We start from the raw sequence: 6618 nt of genomic DNA on the forward strand, positions 1-6618 counted from the left end.
TGCTTTCTCCAACTCACCAGTGGTTCCCTGTCTCCCTTCTGTGTGGCTCTTGTGCCTTCCTCCTCTTCCTGCGAGATTCCTACCAGACTCCTGAGCTCTGAATTGGATGTGCTATGTGCTTTCCTGGTGTGACTCTAAGCATGCCTCTGGTTTATCCTCACTCATTCAATACACACTTGATGAAGACTGAATGTCCCAGGACCCACATGGATCACTGGGGGAACAGAGATGCACTCAAGCCTGACTTTCTGGAAGATGTGGACCCAGAGCTATGGGAGGGATGATAACGTTAGAACAGTGTGATGTACCTGCCCTTCCCTGACCTTGTCCTCATCCAGACAAACACAGCCCAAACTGGGTAAGTCTTGGACTTCTTTGGCAAGTGGAGAATATTGAAAGACATGAATTATTTAGCAAGGTACATAGAAGACCTAAGTGACAGTTTTTTTAGTTTGTAAGCATACTCTCTATTTAAAATTCCTTTTCAGCCAGGCATCTTGGTGCATAACTGTAATCCCAGTAGTTCGGAAGGCTGAGGCAGAAGAATAGCAAGTTCAAAACCAGCCTCAGAAACTTAGGGAGGTCCTACACAACTTAGCAAGACTCTGTCTCTAAATAAAATATAAGAAGAGCTGGGGATGTGGTTAAGTGGTTAAGCACCCCTGGGTTCATTCCTCAGTACCAAAAAAAAAAAAAAAACAAACAAACCTGGCACCTGACCCAGGCTCTCTGTCTTCTTGGGAAAGGCTGATGGACAGAAGATAGCACGGGAGTGGCAGGATTGCAGGGCACAGCTCTTCTTCTCCCTGTCTCAACTTCCCAAGACACCACGGGATAGGAGTCTTGCTGGCCAAAGAGACTGGATACCAGCACTACTACAGGAAGTGCCTGCTTCTCCTCCTCCTGCACCCCTTCCAGGCCTGTCCCCAGGAAGTTGTCCCCAGGCCACCCTTGTCTAAGACCCCAGCCACTGCCGAGGCAGCCAGGGTGGAGGGAGCTTCTGGAGTCTCTGGTTCCTGCCAGGCCCACAGACTTTGCTCTTCCCTCCCAGGGGAGGAAGCGCTAGCCCAGGGATGCAACCCATTGTTGCTGCTTCCCATGGGCTGGGTTGTTCCAGGAAGGATGTGTACTTCCCTTTGAAATCGTAATTTATTTACTTTTTTAATGAGAAATGACAGGACTTGGACTCCCATTGGATCTGGGAAATGTAATGCCTTAAACTTGTGTCTCTTCATCTAACTCATAAGCTTCCTGAGAATATGAGTCCTCCCTCTCGCCAATCTGTCAAAGAAGAGACTGGGTCATATTCAAATTGGGAAAACAAATCTTCAGGGTGGAATTTTCATTTCCTTCAATGTAGTTTGCTTAGACATATTCCAAAATTGTTTAATCAGGGTGATGCCCTAGGGAAGAACAGCTGGAATCCCTCCTCAAGACAGGGTGACTAGTTGGCAGCATCCAGAAGTTTAACTCTTTCGGGTTCATCTCAGCTCTTCTCAATGGGCCAGCCAGTGACTAAGTGAGATGATGGTACAGTGACCTACCGTGGCATGGGCAATATTTGCTATGAAGCCCCCTGTTGGGCAGCCCAAGGCTGTGCCAGTTCTGCATTAAGGTTCAATGTCTCCTTCCACCCAATCTGGCTTCCTCTGGTTTCCTTTCTCAGGAAACTCCTGCATGTGTGAGTCCAACTTTGCTTCTTCTTGGAGAAAACCCAGTGATAGTAACACCAGAAGTAGGGTGGTCCAAGAAAGTAGGTGGTGAGATGAGTAGAAGGGGTTGAGTCACTCATGGCTTAACTGGTGATGAGGGCCCCATGCCAGGCACTATGCAAGACATGGTTAGTCCCTAGAACAAAGGGTGCTCTAATTTCTAAAACTTCTACCAGTGGTAACTACAAGAGAATGTTCTGGTAAAGAGATATGCCCTGGACAACACATTGATTCCAGAATTCGAAAAGTATGGGAGCACAATGCATGGAACAATGAGATTGTGTTTCTATCCAGGTGATAATGAAACCTAGAGACAGTTAGCAATTGAGAACTCAGAGGGAAGAACAGAGGGTCCCTTGAGTAGTTTACAAGAAAGTGCTTATCTGGTACAGTGACTGTGTTGGTCCTTTTGATATGCAGTAATAAAACTGTTTTCAAGTGGGTGACTTATAAAAAAACAGAAATTTAAATAAACGGAATGGCTGGGAAATTCTGGGTCCCTGATATATCTTGGTAGATTCTCCAAAATATTTTAGCTTTCCAGAGTCCCGAAGCCTTTGAAGGTGAAGATTTCAATATTTCTGGATTATTGATACAAGTACACTGAATGTCAGTAAGCACATAAATGCTATTTGTTCTGGCCTTATCTGTTCAAAATCATTCTGGAGGTCATAAGCCAATGCAACAGGAAAGAAAAAAGAAAGAAATTCGAGGCAGCCACATTGAAAAGAAGCAAAACTGTCCATTGATAACATGATCATCCATGTAGAAAACCATATGGAATCTTGCAAGATACTAGACTGTGTAAGTTTAGTAAGACGTCAGAGGACAAGATCAAATACAAAATTTAACAGTGTCACAAACGTATACCCGTGCCAAGCTTATTCAAATGTATACTGTAAGCACGTGCAGTTTATTATGTCAATGGAACCTCAATAAGATTATTTTTTTAAAGATCTTACAAAGAGACGAACAAAGGAGATACAGCTACAGAACACTGGAGTGTTTCAATTTTTATAGCTATAAAAGCTACATACACCAAGAACTCAGCTGAAGAGTGAGTGAGTGCACCTGAGTTTGCAGGAATGGAAGTTCACATCCTCAAGCACTCCCTAGTGCCTGTAAAGTGGGACCTTGACTCCATGAACATTAAGGCATAAGAACAACCCAGCAATATTCAGAAAACAGTAATAAAAGCTGCAGCCACATGACGTCCTAGGAGAAGGTAGGAGGGAGAGGACAGGAGGTTTTGTGCCAGGAGCAGCTGGCGAGGTCAGGGGAAGAGAGTGCTTGTGCCGGGACTGACCTGCTTCTGGACACATGAACACCTGGGCCCTGGCAGTACCATGGCTGCGATTCCACCATCTTCTGTTTCACCTGTCAGTATCACTTCCTGTGAATGACATTGACTGCCAAGGATGTGAGTTCTCCTTGAGGCGCTTTTCTTTGTGGGCCCTCCCTCCAGGTCGACTTCTCAGGGTGATCCTGGAGCCTGGTTTCTTAGATCAGGATCCATGGTGGGATGGAATCCAGGTTTGCTGCAATCTGCTCATTAGTGCAGCCCTGCACCTTAGAGCGGGCACCTGAGGCAATGTCCTGCTGCCACACACCTGCAGCAGTCCTAGTTCATCCTTGAATCCAACTTAAAATCGTCCTTTTAGTACCTAAGACCTGCAGCAATTCTGAGGCCATATGTCCTTGTAATGGCATTTGTAGACGACTTTACAGTTTATGCAGCATCGTCACTTGCAAGAAATTACTTACCTTCACAGTGACCCTTGGCTCCTAATTCACACTTGAGAAAATGGAGACTCAAGGGGTGAAGTGACACCTAGGGTCACACCGAAAATAAGTGGCCCAATAGGGCACTGAACCCAGGTCTTCTCATTCCAAACCCTGTTCTCTCTTCATTCCTCCTGGATGCTTCTCTGAGTTCATATGCTGAAACCCAAATTCCCACGGTGATGTGGGGGGTGGAAGTCATGAGCCGGGATTAGGTCAGGAAGGTGGAGCCCTCAGGAATGGACTGGTGCCCTTATAGGAGACAAGAGAACTTTTTGCTCTCCCTTTGTCCTTCATTTGAGAGCTCAGCAAAGTGACAGCTGTGTGAAAGCCAGGCTGTGGGCGTCCAACAGAGGCTGACTCCACCTGCACCCAATCCTGGCCTTCCTGGGCTCCAGAACCGAGGGAAAGATACTCTTTCAGCCCCCTGTCCACGGTGTTAGAGCAGCCCAAGCAGATGAAGGGGGTGCTCAACTTTAAGCACTTCAACTGTCTGAATGAAGAAGAGGAGTCTCTCTTTAGAGGAAGGGAGAAGAGTCAGGTGTTTTAAGACTTCCATCCAAATCTGGCTGAATGGCACCCAAGTTCAGGGAGAGGTGAAAGACTCACTTAGCCTCAGTGATGGCCTCCGTTCCTCTCTGTTCCCTTGCATCTGGAAGCTGAAGAAAACATTCTCGGAATGGGTGTGAGAAGGGAAAGGAGCGGCCCTGGCAACAGGTCCCATGTTTTAGTTCTTGGGTCTTCGCTGAGAGAGTTTGGGTGGGATGGCCTTGGGGACTGGGATCCCTGGTGTCCAGGAGAGGATTTGCCATTCCTCAGCTGGATGGCCCCCTTCAGTTCACTCTGATCTTTCAGGCTCTCCTAACTCATTTGTAAAACGGGCTTCTACCTTGAAAGACTGCTGCCTGCATGAAACAGACATTGGTTCCTCTCTGCTTCTCTCTCTCTGCTGGCCAGCTCTTTGTTTCAGGGTCGGCTGTTGTGCCGTATACCACCTACACCTGGGCATTTCCACGTGCACGAGACCCACACCTGACAAGGGATGTTCTGAGCCCAGTGTGAGATTCAAACTGCAAAACTGAATTTCCCAGCCTTTCTTCACTGGTGGGACCCTGGACAATTATCTAACTTACATACACCGAGGCAAAAAGTCACAGATGGGTGGGGATGGAGCTCAGCTGTTATCGTGTTTGCTTAGTATTTGCAAGGCCTTGGGTTTGATCCCTGGTACCCACAAAAAAATTTTTTTAAAAAATCAAAGTCAAAGATAATGAACACTTTAAGGCATTTACAGATAACTAGTAATTCATACTTATTGCGGGTTACTAGCAGATGCCATTATAGATTGGCCCCAAAGCTTGTCACGGAAGAGTTTGGGTTGGGTCATGGGCAAAGCCATGGTGGAGTGGACCTTGGATTCTGGTGGGAATAGTTGGGCTAATAATAAGAATCCCTGGAATTTGTGGAGAGCTGTCCTCTCAGTCCCTACACCCTTCGACCTCCCCCTTCACACTCCATCCCCTGCTCTCTGGAGGATGCTGGTCCTTTCTGGGCTATTTTCCTTCTCTGGATCTTCATTGCTTTATCCAAAGATGTTAGAGTTGGACGTGATCAATGTTTTTGAAACATTATCTGTTCAGCTGCTATAACAGATATTTTAGACTATAATTTATAAATAATAATAATTTATTTCTCACAGTTCCAGAGGATGGGGAGTCCAAAAACAAGGTGCCAACAGATCCTGTGTCTGGTGGGGGCTCACAGTCTGCTTCAAGATGGCACCTCTCGCTATGTCCCTGCCTGGTGCCTCCATTCAACTTCTTTGATAAGAGCACCACTCTTGTTCTTGAGGGAGGACCTCTTGTGACTCAGTCACCTCCCATGAGGCCCCCCCGCCTTGTAAGACCATCATGTTGAGCATTTGATTGCAACATAGGGATTTGAGGGACATGAACATTCAGTTCATAGGGCATATGTGTGGAAGCAGAATCTCTATTTTCCTCCAGTAAGTCTGCACTAGAATCGCACGTCAAATTAATACAAGTGGGTCCATTTGTTTACAGCAGGGGAGGGTCTCAGCGGGTTCCTTGACGGCTCCTAACAAATTCTCAATTCCAGTGTGACTCCCTGGCCATACAAACCCTTCCCTGTTATCCCCTTATCTGAAAATGTCACAGTCACTATTCTATCCTGGCCTAGTACTAAGCCTACAACACACCTTAATTCAGTGGACCTACACTGGCCCTTAGTCCTCCTAAAGGTTAAAGAGATTTGCTGAGTCACAGCCATCAGGAGAGCAGGGATTCAGAGCTCAGGCCTCTCACTCCCCTCTGCCCGGGCTGCTTTGCCCTGTACCACGCCGACTGGCAGGAAGCGGGTGCAGTATCTACTCTCAAAGGGATTAGAAAATAAAAGCTTTCTACTGGCTAATTCTGAGACATTAGTGGGGCAGGGGAGGGCTTGCCAAGTCTGGGTCCTCACCCAGGTGGAAGCTCGAGATGTACCGGCTTGGAGTGTGTGTGCCCCAGCCACGGCACAGGCACAGGTCTGACAGAACACAGTTCCAGAAGGTGTTCTCCTCAGGCAACAGGCCCACTGCTGCTTAATCAGGCAGGGAAAGAGCAGCAGAACTGGGTCCGTCGACGTGTGCCCCAACAAATGCCACTGGTCGGCTTCCATACGGCAAGGGCTGTTTTATGTGATGTGAGCTGAGAAACCTGGGCTGGAAGGAGGCAGCAGGGCAGAGTCCCTGTGGCTGTGGCACCGACGACACATGAATGAACAGTTATTTCCGAAACACACCCCGTGTGCCAGGCCCTGGGTCCACGTGCCAGCTGCTGGGTCAGGTGCTGGGATACAGAGGTGATGTTCCTCAATAAAAAAGCACTCCAGGGATTTAGAGGACCGGTCCAACAGGCTACCAAGCCTCTGCCTCAGCCGTGTCCTGGCTGGACTTTGATGAGCTCCACCCACAGGCTGGCATCAATGGCGCCAATTTGGGCCCAGCTCAGTACTTCACACACACGGTTCCCTCTGCACAGAGGACAGCTGCTGTTTCTCTTACCTCATTACCTAGATTCTTTTCTGTCAGGAGCTACACTTTCCAGATACCTCTGGACAGACC

This window comes from Marmota marmota, unplaced genomic scaffold (assembly GCF_001458135.2).
Source record: "Marmota marmota marmota unplaced genomic scaffold, marMar, whole genome shotgun sequence".
Classification (NCBI taxonomy): domain Eukaryota; kingdom Metazoa; phylum Chordata; class Mammalia; order Rodentia; family Sciuridae; genus Marmota; species Marmota marmota.